Here is a 20265-nt window from a genome sequence, read left to right on the forward strand (position 1 = left end):
AAAAGATTGGGGACAAAAACAGATGAAAATGTAAGGCGTTGTTTGTCCCTAAGTTATTTTGGTCATGTCTGACTCTTTGTGACCCCATTTGGGGTTTTCTTGGCAAAGATACTAACCTGGATTGCCATTTCCTTCTCCAACTCATTTTACAGATGAGGAATTGAAACAACCAGGGTTAAGTGAGTTGCTCAAGGTCACACAACTAGTGAGTGTTTAAAGTCAGATTTTGACTCAGGGAGTTTTCCTGACTCCAGACCCAGTGTTCTAACCACTGTGGCACCTAGCTGCTTTCATGGTAGGACAGAACTGAAAATCAAATAGATGCCCACTGGCTGGGGAATGGCTAAATAAGTTGTCATATGTGAATGTAATGGAATATGACTATGTCATAAAGATGATGAATACGCAAAGTACAAAGAAGCATGGAAAGATTATATGAACTGATGCAAAACGAAATAAGTGGAACCAGGGGAGAAAAAGAAAGAAATATTTGATCAGTCACAACCTGAAAGAAACATCAAAATGAAAACTCCAAATGCAGAACTTTAGGGTTCAAGAAAAAATATTGTAAGTAGCCAAAAATAATGAGTTCAAGTACCAAGGAATTACTTCAGAATTCCATAAGACATGACAACTGACACTATGAAGAAGAGGAGAGTCTGGAAATTCACATTTGAAATGGGGAAAAAAATATAACCAAGAACACTTTGTTTGACAATATTGAGTATTATACTACATGGGGGAAAATATCAATAATGAAATACAGATTTTCAAACATTCTTGATGGAAGGAACTGAATTGAATACTCAAATGCAAAAAGCAAGAGGGAACAAAGGGGATAAAAAGCATTTTTTCATCATAAATGGAAAAGGAAAACTTACAATTGAAGATTAAAAAAATTCACGTCAACAAATCTGATAATAGTCAACACTGACTTTTTTTAATGAAAATATAAAATATCCAGATTAAGAGAAAAATCAACAGATTAAAGAAAAAGCAATCAGACAAGATGTAAGTTAATACACAAAGTGGGAAAATAGGACCAGATGAATTTACAAGAGAAGTTCATCAAGCATACCAAGAATAGTTCATGCCAACATTACACACATTATTTACAAAAATAGGAGATACTACACTTCCATATTCTTTCTGTGATACAAATATGATATTGGTATACATCCTGGGGAGAGATAACATAGAGAACGAAAATATAATATTCATGATGAACATTAGCATAGATATTAAATAAAATATTGATTAAAGAGGTTACAACATTTAAAGATTATATACTATGATTGGGTTTCATTTACTCCAGGAATTCAGAGTTAGCTCAAAATAGGGAAAACTATAAACTGAACATATTGATAACAAAAATAATTAAAGTTACGTGATTATATCAATAGATACTGAAAAAGTTTTTGACAAAACCTAGTAGCCATTTCTTTTGAAAGTCAAGAAATCATAAGAACAAGTAGACCTTCCCTTTCCAACGAGAATGAGAAATGCTCAACTGAGAAATCCTAGTGGTTTCCCAATAAAATTGAAGGGTAGAAGTGGGGCAAGGAAGTCTATTATCACCGCCACTATTTAATATAGTGCTAGAAAGGCTGGTAAAAGCAATAAGATAAAAATAAATCCAGGGGACAAATACAGGCAAAAAGAAAACAAAATTATTACTATATTTCAAACCATCTCTATCTAGAGAATTCCCCCAAAGTCAGTTAAAATGAATAGAAACAATAACTTCAACAAAGTTTTCGCATGTAAAATAAACCTATATAAATCACACGTCACCAATAAAACCCTAAAGAATGAGGTAGAGACATTTCATGAAAATGACTACAGAATGTATAAAACAGTTTAGAGATGATCTATCAAGACACACAAAGGAACTCTATGAACTCAACTACAAAACACTCACTCAATAAACATTTATTAGGCACCTATTATGTGCTAGCACTCTGCTAAACGCTAGGTCTACAGAAGAAGGCAGAAGGCAGTCGCTGACCTCAGGGAGTTGCAATCTAATGGTGGAGATAACAAGCAAACAAGCCATGGACAGACAAGTAGGAGATGGCGAGAAAGGGAGAACCTCAGAGTTCAGAGGGGATGGGGAAGCTTCCTATAAAAGGGGAGACTTGAGTTGGGGTGGGAAGGAAGCCAAGGAAGTTGGCAGTGGGAGTGGAGGACGGAGAGTATTCCAGGCCTAGGGGATGGTCAGAGAAAATCCTTATAACAAAGAGGCAGAAGGTCTTGTTCATGGAACAGCTGAGAGTCACTAGACTGAAAATTTGGGGTGGGGTATGTAAGGTGTAAAAAGACTGAAAAGGTAAGAGGGGCAGAGGTTCTAAAGGACTTTGAAGGCCCAACAAAGCATCTTATATTTTGTCCTACAAGCTACAGTGAGTCAGTGGAGTTTTTTTGAGTTGGGGAGGGTGATGTTGTCAGACTTGCACTTTAGGAAAGTCACTTCATTGGCTGAATGAAAGATGAACCAGAGTAGGGACAGACTTGAGGCAGGTAGACCACTCCCCTCACCCCCCCCCACCCCAAGCAGCTATTGTAATAGTCCAAGCCTGTACCAGTGGGGGGGCCATGTGAGAGGAGAAATTGTCCAAGCACCAGATTGGATATGAGGGGTGACTCCTAGTTGGCTGTCTGAGGGATAGGAGGAGAAGAAACAGGAGAGGTAGGAAGATAAGAGTTTAGGGGAAAAGAGAATGAGTTCCATTTTGAACATGTTGAATTTAATCTACAATTGGAGATGTCTGAAGGGCAACTGGAGATACAAAGTTCAAGGACAGCAGAGAGATTGGGGTAGGAGAGGTAGATTAAAGTTGATTAGTGTAGAGATTGTCATTAAATCCATGGGAGCTGATGAGATACCCAAGGGAAGCAATATAGAGGGAGAAGAGAAAAGGGCCCAGGACAGAACCCTGAGAGTTATCCATGGTTAGAGGGCCTGATCTGGAGGAGGATCTAGCAAAAGAGACAGAAGAGGAGTGGCCAGATAGGTAGGAGGAGAACCAGGAGAGAGGGGTGTCTCCCTAACCTAGAGAGACAAAATCACCAAGGAGAACATGGTGATCCATAGTATCAAAGGCTTCAGAGAGGTTAAGGAGAATTAAGATTGAGCAAAGGCCATTGGATTTGGCATTTAAGGGATTCTTGGGACAGAAGGCACCTGAGTGATAGGATATAAGGATGAGAAGAGAAGAAGGAGCTCACAGGGAATGGCCTCAATTTTTACTGTAAAATATGAAACAGGGTTCTCTACTGAGAGGGGAGGATCATGTAGAGGACAGATTAAAACATTTGGTTCCACAAATGAAGATAGACCTTAGTAAATGGTGAAATATTAATTATATTGGCAATGCCAATATAATAAAAACTGAGAATACTATGTAAATGATTTTGCTTATTCAGTTTGCTTACTTAGTGCCACATTATTCAAATGATGAAAAGCTTACTTTATAGAGCTATAGCAAAATTCATCTGAAGTAACAAAAAGTCAATAATCTCAAGGGAGATGATGAAAAAAATGGAAAGGAAGTGGGTCTGGAAGAAACAGATCCTGAACTATACTACAAAGCAGTAATCATCAAAGCAATTTGTTAACTGTAGAATTTTAGCAAAGCTGATCTATGGCCGAGATTAGGTACATTGCGTACAGAAGCTAAAGGGCAAAGTAGCAAAATGTTCAGCAAACCTAAGACTGCAGCTTCTGAGGTAATAACCCCAGGATGACTGGATGAAAGATTCATGTAAAACTGGAAAGCCCTTGGTTGGAAATTGGCTCCAGACCAATATTTCATATGATCAACAAAGAGGAGCTCCATCTAGATCTGTGACTTGGAGGTAAATCATTACATCCTAAGCAAACTACAGATTTAAGAAAGAAATGACCAGATCCATGGATAGGAAAGATCATACTCCCAAACATGAGAGAGAGAGAATCAAAGAAGATAAAATGGACAATTTTTGTTACATAACATTTTATGTATATATGAACAAAATTAATTCAATTGAAATTGGAAGTGAAATGAGTACTTGGAAGGAAAAAAAGGGCAGCAAATTTTTCTGAAAAAGGCTTTGTTTTCTTTTTCTTCTTTTTTAAGAATTTATTTTTTTAACATTCTTTTCTTTTTAAATTTTGAGTTCCAAATTCTCTCCCTCTCTCCCAACCTCTCCCCCTCCTACTAAGAAGGTAGCAATGTGACCTCAATTATACATGTGACACCATGCAAAATATATTTCCATATTGGCCATATTATACAAAAAAGCAAAAAAAAAATAAAGTGAGAAAATTATACTTCAATTTGCATTCAGAGTCCATCAGTTCTCTGGATGTGGGCAGCGTTTGTTCATCATGAGTCCTTTGGAACTGCCTTGGATCATTGTATTGATCAGAGAAACCAAGTCTTTCACAGCTGATCATCATTACATCTTTGTGTTACTGTGCACAATGATCTCCCAGTTGTTGTCATTTCACTTTGCATCAGTTCATTAAGGTCTTGTCATTTTTTTAAACCACCTTTATCATTTCTTATAGCACAATAGTGTTCCATCATGATCATATGCTACAATTTGTTCGGTCATTTCCCAATTGATGGTAATCCCTTCAGTTTCCAATTCTTTATCAAAAATAGACTGTAAATATTTTTGCACATATAGACCCTGTTTATTTGATCTCTTTGAGATACAGACCTAGTATTGATACTGATGAGTCAAAGAGAATGTACTTTCGGCATAGTTCCAGGTTGTTCTCCAGAACAAAGACAGAATGGACCAGTTCACTATTTCACCAACAGGAAGGAGTGCCTCAATTTGGCCACATCTCCTCCAGAATTTGCTGTTTCTAATAAGTGTGAGGTGATGACTCAGAGTTGTTTTGATGAGCATTTCTCTAATCAAGTGATTTAGAGCATTTTTGTATTACTATAAATAGCTTTGATTGCTTCTTTTGAAAACTGGCTTTTTATATCCTTTGACCATTTATCAATTGGAGAATAGCTTTCATTTTTATAAATTTGGTTCAGTTCTCTATAAATTTGAAAACATAGGTCTTATCAGAGAAATTTGCTGTATTTTTATATTGCTTCATGCTCTATGGTTTCATTGATTATCTCTTAATTAAAAGATTAATTCTTAAGTTAATCTTTCAATTAAAAGATCTATTTTTGCTTTCATTTTGTCTGAGATCATGACTACCATCTTTGCTATTTTTTTTACTTCAGCTAAAACATAATAGGTCTTGCTCCAGTTGTTATTGGTTGTTAAATCATTTCAGTTGTGTCTGACTCTGTAAACTCCCTTAGGGGTTATCTTGGTAAAGATACTGGAGTGGTCTGTCATTTTCTTCTTCAACTCATTTTACAGATGAGGAAGCTGGGACCAACAGTGTTAAGTGACTTGCCCAGGGTCACACAGCTAATAAGTATCTAAGACCAGATTTGGCATTCCATGCACTATGGTGCCTCCTTGCTGCAGATTCTACTTCAGTCCTTTAAAAGAGCTGCTCACAACTACAGAAAATGTGAAAATATCCATATCAAGATATGAAGGCATGGAAGTGTGGATGCAAGAACTGATGATCTAGATGAGACGAGTATAATTAAAAGAAAGACATTGGATCTTGGGCAAGTCACTTAACCCCAGTTGCCTCATCCTGGATCATCTTCAGTCATCCTGATGAATATCTGGTCACTGAGTTCAGATGGTTCTGGAGGAGAAGTGAAGCTGGTGAGCTGCATACTCTTCCCTCACTCAAAACAAAGTCAAGTGCAAGTCATGTTATTATTTCTCTGGTCTTCTTCCACAATGACAGATGAACACACACACTGCAGTCTTTTATTTTAACTCTGTGTTTATCTTTCTGTTTCAAGTGTGTATTTTGTAAACAACATATTGTTGGATTCTGGTTTCTAATCTATTCTAATATCTACTTCTGTTTTATAGGTGAGCTCATCTCACTCTCATTTAGTTATGATTACTATGTATTTTCCCTCCAACTTATTTTCTTCTATTTATTCTTCTCTCTAGTTTTTTGTCCTGTCCCTCCTCAAAAGTCTGTTTTGCTTCTAATTATTGCCTCCCTTAATTTGTTTTCCTTTTTATCATCACTTCCCTTTCTCTTGTCCCCTTCCCTTCCTATCTCCCTATTGAGTAAGAGAGATTTCTATGTACAATTGAGTATATATTCTTTCCTCTTTGAACCAATTCTGTTGAGAGTGAAGTTCAATCATTGTCCACCTCCCTTTATTTCCCTCTCCACTATAAAAGCTCTTTTTTGTGCACCTCTTTTATGTGAGAAGACTTTCCCCATTCTACTTCTCCCTTTCCCTTTCTCCCAGTGCATCCCTCTTTCTCGCCCTTTCAGTTAGTTAGAGATCATTCCAGAGTAATCAGCTCATACCTGTGACTTCTATGTAAGCTCCTTTTAACTGCCCTAATAATGATAAAATTCTTAGGAATTACATGAATCATCTACCCTTATTGAATCCCTTATAATTTCTCTTTCATGTTTACCTTTTCATGTTACTATAGAGTCTTGTGTTCAAATGTCAATTTTTCTGTTTAACTTTCTTCTCCTCAGGAATACTTGAATGTCCTCTATTTCATTAAGTATTCATTTTCTCCCTGAAGATTATATTTAGTTTTGCTGCATAGGTGGTTCTTGGTTGTAATCGTACTTTCTTTGTCCTCCAGAATATCATATTCCAAGCCCTCCACTCTTTTAATGTGAAAGTCATTAAATCTTGTGTTATCCTGACTGCAGCTCCATGATATTTGGATTGTTTCTTTCTGGAAGCTTGCAATATTTTCTCCTTGGCTTAGGAGCTCTGGAACTTAGCTATAATATTCCTGGGAGTTTTAATTTTGGAATCTCTTTCAGGAGATAATCGGTAGATTCATTCAATTTCTATTTACCCTTTGGATCTAAAATATTGAAGCAGTTTTCCTTGACAATTTCTTGAAAGATGATGTTTAAGATTTTTTTATTAAGGTTTCAGGGAGTTCAATAATTATTAAATTATCTCCCCTTGATTTATTTTCCATGTCAGTTTGTTGTTTTATTTTTAGATGAGATATTTTACATTTTCTTCCATTTTTCCATTCTTTTGATTTTGTTTTATTGTTTCTTGATGTCTCATGGAATCATAAGCTTCCAGTGGCCCAGTTCTAATTTTTAAGGAACTACATTCTTCAGTGAACTTTGATTCCTCTTTTTCCATTTGGCCTATTCTGTTTTTTATGGAGTTCTTTTCTTCAGCGAATTTTTGCACCTCTTTTACCATCAGGCCATTTTTTAAAAGTGTTATTTTCTTCAGTATTTTTTGTGCCTCTTTTACCAAGATGTTAATTTTCTTTTCCTAATTTTCTTTTATCACTTTTATTCCCATCCTCCCTATAGCTTTTCCTCCAACACTCTTAACTCTTACAGGAATTCTTCTTGTGCTTTTGTCCAATTAATTTTTGTGAGGTTTTGATTGTAGCTGTTTGCATATTGTTGTCTTCTGAGTTTGTGTCTTGGTCTTCTCTGCCACTGCAGTAGCTTTGTATAGTTAAATTCTTCTTCATTGCTTGCACATTTTTTCCAGCCTACATATTGACTTTGAACTTTTATGTTAAATTTAGTTGGACTCTGCTCGCATGGGTGTAGGGAGGCACTGCTCCAAGCTTCATGATTTTTCTGCTGCTGTTTTCAGATCTAGTTCTGGGGGTCTATAAGTTTTTGGTGCTTCCAAGGTGATCTGATCCAGGGAGAGGTGTGGTCACTTCTCTCCTGGTCTGTGCTCTAGTCTTTATCCGGGAAGGGCCTCTGATCCTCTGTAGCTACAAACATTAATGCTCCTCTTGTCCCTGCTACCTTATGACCAACCACAAGTGCTCCTCTCTTCCCTGGAATTGTGATCTAGAACTTCTATATGTAATAGACTTGCCAATCAGTGCCCATTAAACACAGTGCCAGCCAAGAATTCCTTGTAATCCCCTTCTGACCAGCTATCTCACCATTTTACCATCTCTAGGCAGAGAGTTCCTAAAGCTGACACTTCTGCTCCCATGGTCACTTCCAAAGTCCACTGCTGGTGCTGATGCTGCACAGTGGCCAGCCCCAACCCCAGCATCACAAACTTCTCCTGCTGACCTCCTAGGTTGTCTTAAACTGAAAAAAAAATGTCTCACCTTTTGTTGGTTCTGCTGCTTCCAACATTTTATTTCAGGCATAATTTTAAAGTTGTTTGCAGGGGAATGTTGAGACAATTCAGCTGGGTTGCTACCTGAACTCTGCAATCTTGTCTCTGTCCCAAAACTTCATTTTCAAGATACGTATGGCACTGAATTATATTTATAAGAATAAGAAACACTTCCTATACTCAAAGGATATGAATGGGCAGTTCTCAAAGGAAGAAATCCATCACTCCTTTTCAATGAGTCTGCAAGTGCCCAAGCCTACCACTGAGGTTCTATGATCAAAGTTCTAAATGGAAAGATTCTCACTTATTAAGGAGACAAATCCAAATCCTGAATAAAGCTCTCATGCTCCTTGGGCTCCCTTGGTCCTCTATACTGTCGAAGAAAATCAGTTTCCATGAAAATAATCCCTTGAGGCTACCCTCAAATCAAATCCTCTTCATTTATACACCTTGCTAAATTCATAAGCAAGGGGCAACTGTTTAAGCCTCAACAGAAATCTTGCTAGACAAAACTTTTAGTACCTGTCATCATATCTCCAGGTCTGGGGGATGGACATTATCCTACAGTGTCCTGATTAGCCAGCATCATCCAGAGACTACTGACATTTACCTAGAATGGTAATTCTACACATAGTATTGAAACAATGGCCTGATACATTAGAAGCATTTAATGATTTGGTCTTCTTGTCAGTTGTAAGCTTAGAGGGTAGTGGGAGGCCAGGTTAGGCAGTCTGCTCTCTGGAAAATTCCTATGAGTACATTTCTATTCCAGATCTTTCCATGATTAGTTCTTCTTTTTTCTCCATTCTCAGCTCAAATCTGGATAGACAGAATATGACAGAAAAGAAGAAAGAGCAGGAACCAGGAAAAGTGAAAATGGCCAAGCTGCTTTCCTTTCAAAGATAATTTCACCAGAAATAATTCTGTCTTTCTTTGTGAATCGAGAAAATATTTCAAATGGATTACAAAACACTCTTTTGTTTTCTACTGAACTCCCATTGTTCCCCCCGCCCCCATCCCCAACAGGGACTCTCTAATTGAATTGCAGTAATATTGCTGCTAGCCACCAGAATGAGTCATCTGGTGCTCCCACCCTGTGATAAGATGGATGATCAGAAAGTCAATGGACATGGGAGCAGATACATTGAGAACAGTGTGTAGAATGTTGATCCTACTAAGAAGTGGCTCTTTGATTGAGGGTCCTCAATCTAGTGCCGGGACAGACCTCAATCTCATCTGGTCCAACCTTCCTTGTTCAGAGGCCCAGGAACACAAATGGACTATTCCTAGTTCCTGTGGGAAGTGGGTGGCAGAGATGGGATGCATACTTGGGTCCTGTCCATTCCTCCAGGCTCAGAGCACCACCCTGATTGCTTATGGAGAGGCCCTGAGGCAGAGGTGCAGAAGGGACAGGTACCCAGTCCATGTAATGTCCACATCTGGCAGAGGGGCTGGAGCACCTACAGGGCAGGCAGGACAAAATGCAAGAGAAGGCCTTTCCACATTGAGAACTGTGCTTTCCAGATGCAGATGAGGTTAATGGCATGTTGGGGAAAGTTTGGTTTTTCCCTAAAAGGAGCTCTAGCCTGGGAGCAGACAACCAAACCATTTAGCATCGGGGGTGTGAAGATAGAGGCTGGGATTGGTCATCAGGCACCAAGTAGGAGATCTTGGTACCAAACCATGATTATCTCCCCTCCCAATGGCTGGAGAGTCACCCTGCCCTACCACGCACCACTTTGCAGACAGTGTCCAAGCTTTTGCAGTGAGCTCTAGAAAGCCAAGCCAAAGGGAGAGCTGGGATGGGGACCACACTATGCATGCCAGCAACATGACATTAGACTGGGTCACACAGATGAAAATTCTGTTGCTGACTGGTTGGTGACTGAGTTATCAGAGGCATGGTGACATTGGGAGGCAGAGGAAGGGAGGCTTTTCAGAAGCATACCTGGATTGTGAATAGAGCCAATAACGCTATGGAAAGTTACTCATCGTCCCTTAGAGAGTAGCAAGCTAAACATATGATTGAGATGTGGATTCAGCAAAGGAAAAAAATGAATACAAAAGTTGGTCAAAAATAAACACACTAATCCATAAAGTAGACAGAATCCCAGGATCTCTGAGCCAGATGATGGAGCCTCTGAAGCCACCCAGCTCCCAACCCAGACCTGAACAAAAATCATGCTCATGGTGGTGGAGATAGTAGATTTAGAGTTAGAGGAGACTTGTTTCTGCTCCTTAGGCCAGCTGCTTCCCTGTTTTGGCCCCAGTTTTCTCATCTGTCAAATGGGTGTTGGACCTAAGGATTTCTAAGCTCCCTTCAGGCTCTGAATGTCTGATGCTTTGAATGTTAGAGCCAACAGGGACCTCAGAAGGCATCAGGTCAAATGGAAATTGTCTCTGAGCAATGTCCATTTATACCTCAGTTCTGCCACCTGCAAATCTGAGAAGCATTCCATGTATGCCTTTGTCCACATCTTCGATGAAAATTTCAATAGCACAGGTTCAGAGACAGATCCCTAGGGCAACCCATTGGAGACTTCTCTTATAAGGGCACCGTACCACTAATGAGTACTCACCGGGCATGGCCATACCTTCAGTTTCAAATCCACATAATGTAGCTGTCATCTGACCCACATTTTTTCTTTTAGTTCACAGAAATGATAGGAGAGAGACATCAAGTGTTTCGTAAACCAAAAAGCGCTGTATAAATTTTTTTAGTTCAGTTGCTTTTCAGTCATGTCTGGGAGTCTTCCTGACCCCATTTGGAGTTTTCTTGACAGAGATCTTGGAATGGTTCACCATTTTCTTCCCCAGCTCATTTTACAGATGAGGAAACTGAGATAAATGGGGTTAAGTGACTTATCCAGGGTCACACAGCTTGTTCGTATCTGAGGCCAGATTTGAACTCACAAAGATGAGTCTTCCTGACACCTAGTGTGGCGCTCTTTCCACTTTGCCACTCAGCTGCCTGGAGAAGTGTTTACTATTATTTTACTTAGGTGTTACTATTTATACTGATTTAGAGCCTACTGGGCACCAGTCACATGAATACAACGATGAAACTGCTCCTGCTTCCAAGGAATTTGGATTCCAAGGTCATGGTATGAGCAAAGCACAATTGCAGTCACTGAAAAGAAATATGAGAGGTGCAAATGTAGAGACTTCTCCACCCTGAATGTTCACGTGGATTATTTGTGCCCAAGTGTGGTAGAGTCTGATCAGTCACACTAGGACACACCTCACGTTGACCCTGACATAGTGACACCATTTTGGTCTTCTTTGAGCACAAAGGACAACAACCAATCAACTGATCCAAGTGGACACTGTGACAAGTCCTAGAAAGATGACAGAGTTGATAGTGCTAAGAGTGCAGACTCAGGGACTGGTCACAAGTCTGCCAGCCAAGAAGCAGCATCACCAGCTAGGGAGGCCAGGCTCCCCAGCCCTATCTTTATGCACAGGAAGTGTCCACCTTGTGATAAAATCAGGATCCATATCAGCACAAGATGGACATGCAGCAAATGATGCTGCATTATGAGTCTGGGAACCCAGGCTGGAATCCTGGCACTGGTCCTTATCCCCTTACTGACCACAATCTCCTAGACAATGAGGGAATTGAACATGGTGGCCTTAGAGGTTCCTATGCAGGGGTGAGAATGCTGAGTAGTCTGCAAACTTTCCCCTCTATAGTTTCTAATTGAACTCTCATTTCCAATACAAGTTTCACTCCACCTAAGTGAGGTGGCTCAGTGGATAGAGCACCAAGTCGGGTGTCAGGAAGACCAGAGTTCAAATGCAGTCTCAGACACTTCCTATCTGTGTGACCCTGGGCAAGTCACTTCACTCTGTTTGCCTTAGTTTCCTCATATGTAAAAGAAGTTAGAGAAGGTACTGGCAAACCCCTCCAGTATCTCTGCCAAGAAAATCTCCAGTGGGGTCACAAAGAGTCTGATATAATTGAAATAACTCAAAAATCACAGCATCTCCCTTATGCCTACCTTTTCAGTGAAGTCACCAAACATCAAGGAACACATTGCCTGCACTGGAAAGATGAGTCTCTGCCTGGTCACCCTCTGCCAGTGATGCTGGCACTTGAACTGCATTGAGGGGTTTCATGGTGGTTTTTCTAGTCATGGTCCCCATGCCCTGTAAGGTAGGCTGACCACCCACCTGGAATGAATTTTGTTGCTTATTCCCTTTCGGGGGTAAAGTTTCTTCTCCCACATCCTCCACTGGCCTCTCCAAGAACAGCCAACTTCCTGTTCAGCAAGTTTCTCATGCTCACAGCCACCTGAAAGTGGGGTTCACGGGTCTGCCATCCCACATGTGTGGCAGTGTGCTCAGCTGTGCCTAGGTTCTCACTTACTCCAGAAAGGCATCAATTTCTTTGCTAGGGCCCTGCCAAGCCAGCTTTCTCGGAGTCCCTCACCCATGGGGCTCCTTTGCCTCCTCTTGTATGCTTTGCCAAACTGTCCCCCATGTCTGAAATACAACCCCACTTGACCCTTTCTCAGCATCTCCAGCTACTTTTGGATCCCAGGTCAAGAGCTAGATCCTACAGGACATTTTCCCTGCCCCCGTCCCAGCTGCAATGGGCTTCCTACCCCCCCCAAACCTCATCGTGTACATTTTGTAGATTCTTGCGTGTTCACTTGTGGCTTCCCTGTCAAAGCATAATTTCCCTGAAGAGAGGAATTGTTAAAATGATTTGTCTCAGGGTCTTCAGCACTTAGCCCAGGGCTGGCACACAGTAGGTGCTTAATGAGTACTACTGAATATTGACTACTTGGGTTTAGTTAGAAAACAAGAGGGAAGCACTTTCTGTATATAAAAGTAAAACTTCAGCATCTCCTCACTGGGAGGAATACAAGCTCTCTGAGGCCAGGAAGGGTCTCCTTTTCATCTTTGTATTCCCTGGGCCCCACACAGTGACTGACAGGTCGTAAGGTGCTTAATAAAAGCATTTGTTCTGTAAAACTTGGACTCAGTCAAAAGGTCACACTGAGGACCTAGAGGGCCACATGTGGCCTCGAGGCCACAACTTCCTCACCCTGGCCTAGATTCTGAGAACCCAGGGTCACCTCCACAGCACAAGGTGAGGCCAGAGCATAGCATCTAAGGAAAAGGCCTCATGTCGGATCTGGGGACAGTCAGAGGGAGAGGAGAAATAGCCTCTACCTTCCCGAAGCTGGGAGATGCATTGGCCCGACAGGAGTACGAGTATCTACAACACGAGGAAGATGGTGAAAACCTGAGAGGTGAGCAGTGGGGAGAGGGACAAGAATCCTGAAGAAGTGACACTGGGTGTGGAGATGGAAATGGAGGCGTAACCTCCAAGAAGAGGCTTAGAGGGAGGTGGGTATTCTCCCAAAGGGAACAAAGTGATGGCTCCATGGATGAATCAATGGGTTAGTGACTCGATGAATTAAACAAACCAAGGCAGAGCAGAGGAAAAGTTGAGACTGGCTCAGGGAATGGAATAAGTCTGGCTCCTGGTTGGCAGGGGCAAGTGGCACGAGGCTGCCAGAAGGACAAAAACAGATCTGCCCTCCCTCCCCCTGGCACACACCATAGATCTGGGCTCCATGGAGAAGGAAGCCCACTGCAACCAAAGGGTGAAAAAACCTAAATCATAGACTTGGGACTATGCCTGGAAGAGCTTATCCAATGACTGTCTGCCCCTGATCTGAGCTTTCTCATCAATAAAATGGGGCTCAAAATACTTATGCTCTGGCTTGTTAAACCTGGCCTGAGAGATGCCATGAACTGTTGGCTGTGACCTCCTTCCTCCACCCCCATCAACCCCAACAAATGGCTCAGGGTATTTTCCCTTGGTTCTAGCACCTACACACACTAACAAGTTATGCCAGTTGTTCTGGACCACGGGGGGCTCTTGACTCACCCGTGTCTGGAAGGAGCTTCCTAGGGGCCGGTGTCTTCTTACATAGGACTCAGCAGAGCTGATGATTGGTATCTGTGCAGCCGACACGGACCTGGGGACAAAAGGAATATTAGCTTTAGGACACTGGATGAGTTAGGGCATTAGCTAAGGATGCAACCGTGGAGGATGAAGGAGGAGAAGATTGGGCAAGATGGGTCATCTCCTGAGGAGCGAAAAAGAAGTCAGATGCCCCTGGCATCTGGAGACACCAGCCAGGGGGGTCATCTCTGAGCACCATGGGCCTGCCTCCCATGGGACCAGCACGGCTTCTGATATGGCCCCTACAATGTTAAAGAAAATCAACGTGGGCAGCAGAGCAGGTTTTACAAAGGTCCCCAGGCAAGTGGTACTGGTCTCAGATGCCTCCCTTCCCATGACCCTCCTCAGTCCCACCTTGCCTCTGAACTAGCTGCCCCTGAATCTGAAGTCAGGAAGTTTTGAATTCAAATCTGGCCTCTGGAACTGACTAGTGGGACCTCATACAAGTCACTTAGCTGACGTTTGCCTCCTTTTCCTCATCTGTAGCATCTACCTCCCTAGCCTCTTCCAGGGTATTGTGATCATCAGATGAGATGGTGTACAGGAGCATCCTTCCTTTTGAGGAAACCCTTCACCAGCATCTATGGTCCTGATGAAGCAGTCACAGAGCAGTGAGTGGCAGAGTGGTGCTGCAGATAAACAGCTTTCTTCAAAAGCCAGGAGACCCTGGGTTCAAATCTTCTCTCTGTTACCACCAAGCTGTGGGACTCTTGGACAAGTTTCTTAGCTTCTATCAGTGTTCTAGGCTGCTCTAGTGGTGGTCTGATTAATAGAGAGAAAGCCTTCCCTGGGATCTCCCTGTATCTACAAAATCATAGGTGGCACCCACAGACAGACCAACAATGTACCAGGTGCCAGTCTCTGAGGTCAACCAACTAAACTGTGAAAAGACTCAGTTGCGGGTATATGATGGGGGATGGATGTTGGACTGGGGAGACAGATCCCTCTTTAGAAGGGCTATATTTGCATAAAGGGCTGGACTCTGAGCAGTACCAGGGACCCAGGCCCATTGGCTCAGTCCAAAGTTCTTTCTCTCTTTTCATAGGTCTGGGGCAAGGACTGACTCCAACAAGTTCATAGATTTGGCAGCATGAGCAATGGTCATGGGCCCAGGAGAGCTGCACCATCCACTTTGTCAGACATTTGCCTCGGATGGGAATTTTTTCTCATTTCCTCTTTCTCAGATGTAATTTAAAAAATTAATTAAGTAAAAAGGACATTATTTTAAAAGTCATCTCCCAGAAGCCCTATCTTCAAAGCAGTCTGCAAAAAAGTAGAAAATTTCCTCAGTCTCCTTAAAAATTCATAGTTCCCTGGCATCTCCTGGAACCCTCTTCCTGACGGTGCCATTAGGAAGAAAATGGTCCAACTCTGCGCTCTGCATGGTCTTTTGGAACATCTATTATTTTAGAAACTTTGAAAGGACACCGAGTCCTCCAGAAGCCATTACATCACTGCTAGCGCTGGCAGAACTGGAGGCAAGGCTGTGCAGCTTGAGATGGACAGAGCCCCAAAATGGGGTCAACCTATGGCTCCAGAGAATGATGCCCCTCCCCACCGCCTGGCCTGACTGAAGCTTCCATGGCTGCTGCAGGGGTGGGCACCTTAAAAATACTCAAGGAGAGCGAATATTTGGGACTTTTCTTCTGCAAAAGAGATGGGAGCTCAGAGGGGAAAGGGGGAGACAGTGTAGAGAGAACACAGGAGGATGCTTTCTATCTGTGACCTCTGTCCCCATCACTCAATCCTCTCTGTGTTTTATACAGACAGATGCAATGATTTAGTATTTCAGTAAGCAAGCCATCAGAACAAATCATCTTCAAAGAGCAGAGCCTTCATCCCCGTCACATCACCTCCTGGGCACAGCCTGGTCAAGAAAGCCCATCCACGCATGCGTATGGCCACACATTAAACACAGTGGTGTGTGTGTGTGTGTGTGTGTGTGTGTGTGTGTGTGTGTGTGTGTGTGTGTGTGAATGGATGAGTGTGACTGGTACACAATCTTTTCCTGTTCTTAATAAACCACTAGGCCTCCTCCTGAAGGCTTAGGAAAGCAGAAAAGCAGCTGATTATCTCATTCAGAGACCATTCCTGGACACACATCCTGCTTCCAAAGCAGACAGCTAAGAAAGCAGCTTTACCCAGACAGGCCAACATAACAGGCAAGGAAAGCAGTGACCTGACTACATCTCCGTCTTGACAAAGATTAACTGAGAAAAGCCAGGCACATCTGTGAGCAGAATTGACATGCCCCTCAGGTTGACACCCCAGGAGTAGAGGGGAGAGGAGATCAAATTAAAAGGTTTACAGGCTGATGCCTGTAAGCCTTCTCTAGTAGTCCTGCTATAAAGGGCACTCAAAAAGTCAGCATTTTTATCCTGACTAGAAGACTTGGTCACCCTTGAAGAAGGAGGCACAGAACCACATTTGTTCAGTGTGGACCAAAATAAAAGGACACCCTCTTTCTTCCTGAGCCCTGGACTTCCTTTGATCTTTTCTAAGTGAAATATTCTCCCTCAGAGAGGTGACTTAGGCAAATGCCCATTGGTCTGGCCAGATCTGTGTCCTGAAGCTGGGAGGAAGGTGGGCAGGGGCATCTTGATCTGCCTGACCAAACCTAACTGAAGACAGCTGGACATCAGCACATGTGGGTCACTCACACCCTCTGTGGGTGCTCTTAGAGGGGAGGAGAGAGCTAACTTCCCACCAGCAGAGCTGAGAATCCAAGACAGTGGCTAGAAGGGTAGAATAATGGGACAAAATCTATTGAGGGCATCAGGCAAAACAGGGCGGGGGGTGCTGGCAGGTGTATGGAGGCAAGTAAGGTCAGACTGGGCCAAGCCAAGACTATAAGAAGGGGGAAGGAGGGCAGCCCCTGTGGGGTGCAAGGAAAGGGAGACAGAGAGAGAAATAATGTGGGCAAATTTGGCATCACCATGCCAGGGCAGAACACACAATCTCAAACTGAAGGCCCCACTGTAGCATCAGGTCAGAGTTGATATTTGGGCCCAGATCTGGGCTATGTGGAACTAAGCCCACAGTGAATCAGAGAACCTTCAAAAAAAAATAAATCAAGGTACTTGGATTCCCTCAAAACTCAGTGCTCCAATCAACCTCACCTGTCTCCTGGGCATTCACGATCTTCCCAGGTTCAGGCTCCAAAGGGAAGCAGCCACAAAGAAAAGGCAGAGCTGGGCTGTGAGTCAGAGAGGTATGGCAAGATCACTGCCTCAGGAGATTGGAGGGGCCAGCAAACAGCAGCATTTCCTAGGTTCACTCAACCTCCCTCATCCCAGTTACTCCCCTTCCTCTAAGGTTAGTTCCTACAAGTATGGATCAAGTTTCTGAATGCTGGGTTACAAAGACCAAAACAATGCCATCCTTACCCCACTGGGGATACAAAGAGAGGCCAAAGTGGAGCCTCCTCCCAATGATCTTTCATTCCAGTGTGGGGAAGAAATTGGGAATCATTAGATCCAGACAAGATCCAAACAGTTAAGATAGAGGGCCATCTCAGGGGAAGGTTAGCAGTGAAGTGACAATGGATCAGGCAGTGGGCTGTTTCAGGAGGATCTGAGTTCAAATGTCAAAGAGTCAGCAGACTGCCTCTAACTGTGATGTGACCTTGGACAAGGAGCCTTCTCTATCTAGGTCTCAGGTTCCCCATCTATTAAAGGGGTGTCAGTCGAGATGAGCTCATAGGTTACTTCTAACTTTAGAGCCAAAGACTTGTTGGATGTTTTACCTCCCTCTTTGGTGATGTCAGAGTTAGAAGGCACCTGACAGAATCTCTGAGGCATCATTCTGAATGCCAATTACTCTGAGTCTATGCTGTGGGGGCTTCTGCAGGGGCAGTTTGTACAGGGAGGAATCAGGGGTCAATGGAAGGGCAGGGTGAGGAGGAGGTGGCTAGGAGAGGTGAAGCTGAGGGGAATCTAGTGAGAGAGAAGGCATGTCAACGGGGGAAGGAAGATTCCAACCAAGGAAACCTTTGATATGTGAATCACAAGGATTCATAGAGGAAGGGGGTGCAGAGAGCAAGCGAGAGAGAGAGAGAGACAGAGAGAGACAGAGACAGAGAGGGACAGAGACAGAGAGGGACAGAGACAGAGACAGAGAGAGACAGAGACAGAAAGAGACAAAGCGAGACAGAGAGAAAGAGAGAGAGGGAGAGAGGTAGAGAGGGAGGGATACAGAGAAAGAGAACAATTAGCATTGTTAATATGATTTGCACACATTTGGGCTATTGGGGATCGTCTACCTCAACACCTTGGTGTTTGGGAAGAGCCACAAGATATTTCTTGACTGTCCTTTTTACAACTTTGGACAAGCTGTGCCTCATAAACGAGAAAATGGTGGTCAAGAGACTACTATAGGCTAGCTTACATAAAGTCACTGCTGAAGCGGAGCAAAGCTGGACTCCAGACATCCCCAGTGCTAAAGATGCAGATTTTGCAACAGCCCCATAGCAAGGCCATTCCCCCTGGGGGGACCTATGGACTCTGAAGTCTATATATGCCTGCTGCTGGCATGGCAGGGTCTAGGAGGACCGCCACCATTCCCCCAGACTCTGCTGATCTGTGTGAACATTCCTCCTGAAAGGGTCCTGGTCCATCTGGGGCATTGCACACCGTAACTATTCTAATTGACTTGTTTATTTTGTCTTCCAGAGACTTATTAAAAGCTGTGTGTTTCCACAGCTAATCACCAACATATTAAACAGCTGTGATATGTTCCCCAGTGGTACACTTGGACACCTTCTTCTTCCCGGTCCATGACCTGAACTGACCCCAATTCCCACTCAAATCAATCTCAGGTCAAGGACCTAGGGTTCGATTGCCATTACTGGTAAGACTATGATGGTCGCTCTCTTCCTCCCTGAATCCTTGATATTCCTATTCAAAACCTATCACAATTGAAATATCCTTTCCATTGCTAACATTTATTAAGACCTTACTGTATGCCAGGCACTGTGCCAAGGGCTGGGGGACCAAAGAAGAACTGGCTCTGCTTTCCAGGTGCTCAGCCTGATGGGGGACACAGCACACAGACAATTGTGCCTAAATGAGATCAATGCAGCGCTGATGGGAGGTGATCTCAGAGGGAAGAGCTAGCAGTGGAGGGGACTGGGCAGGGCTTTCTCCAAGAGTTGAGATTTGAGCTGAGTCTGGAAGAAAGCTGGGAAACCAGGAGGCAGAAACTGTGTCTGTGTAAAGACCTGCAAGGAGGCTGGTATTGTTGGATCACAGGTTGTTTGGAGAGAAGTCAGCAGATGAAGATCAGAAGGGTGGAGAGGAACCAGGTTAGATAGGGCTTTAAAAACAAGACAGAAGATTTTATATTTAATACAGAGCCACTGAGGTTTACTGAGCACGAGTTGGGGGAGACAACATGGTTAGACCTGCGCTTTAGGAAGATTGCTTTGGGGACTCCATGGAGGATGAACTGAAAGGGACAGACTGCATCAGGCAGATCCCCAGCAGCTCTGGCCACAGTCCAGGGGTAGGTGATGAAAGCCTGCACCTGGTGGGCGCAGGGTCAGAGGAGGGGGGGACAGATTCTAGAGATGCTATGGAAAGAGAAACAACAAGAATTAAAGACGTTGGATATGTGAGGTGAGAAGGCAAGGCTGACAGGTTGTGAGCCTGACTGACCAAGAGGGTGGTGGTGCCCTCAAAAGGAGTGTTAGGAAGAAGGGTGGGGTTTCTGGGGGGAAGATAATGAGTTCTGTTCTGCACATGTCGAGTTTAAGATGTCTACTGGATATCCAGTTCAAGATGTCCAAGAGGAAGCTGATGATGCAAAACTGGACATCAGAAGAGAGGTTAGAACTTGATGAATAGATATGAGAACCATATGCATAGGGATGATCACTGGAATCCTGGAAGTTAATGAGATCACCAAGTGAGAGACTACAGAGCAAGAAGAGAAGAGGGCCCAGGGTAGTGCCCAGAGAATACCCATAGACACAGGCATGACTTGGGTGAAATAGCCAAGGACCTGGGGAAAGAACAGAGAGATACATGGGAGCAGAGCCAGGAGGAGAGGAGTGAACACCCCAGAGGGAAGAGTCATCAATAGCAT

The 20265-nt window shown here is 43.2% G+C and overlaps 1 protein-coding gene across 21 annotated transcripts in view; it reads right to left on the reverse strand.

Moving 5' to 3' along the window:
* PCBP3 (poly(rC) binding protein 3) overlaps positions 1-20265 on the reverse strand; it is a 398673-nt gene that overhangs the window by 147551 nt on the left and 230857 nt on the right. For all 21 annotated transcript variants that reach the window (XM_072640817.1, XM_072640816.1, XM_072640808.1 and 18 more), the window contains exon 3: positions 14104-14194. The gene's annotated coding sequence lies outside the window, so the exon portion shown is untranslated. The remainder of the gene's footprint in view (positions 1-14103; positions 14195-20265) is intronic.

Source organism: Notamacropus eugenii, chromosome 2, assembly GCF_028372415.1.
Source record: "Notamacropus eugenii isolate mMacEug1 chromosome 2, mMacEug1.pri_v2, whole genome shotgun sequence".
NCBI lineage: Eukaryota > Metazoa > Chordata > Mammalia > Diprotodontia > Macropodidae > Notamacropus > Notamacropus eugenii.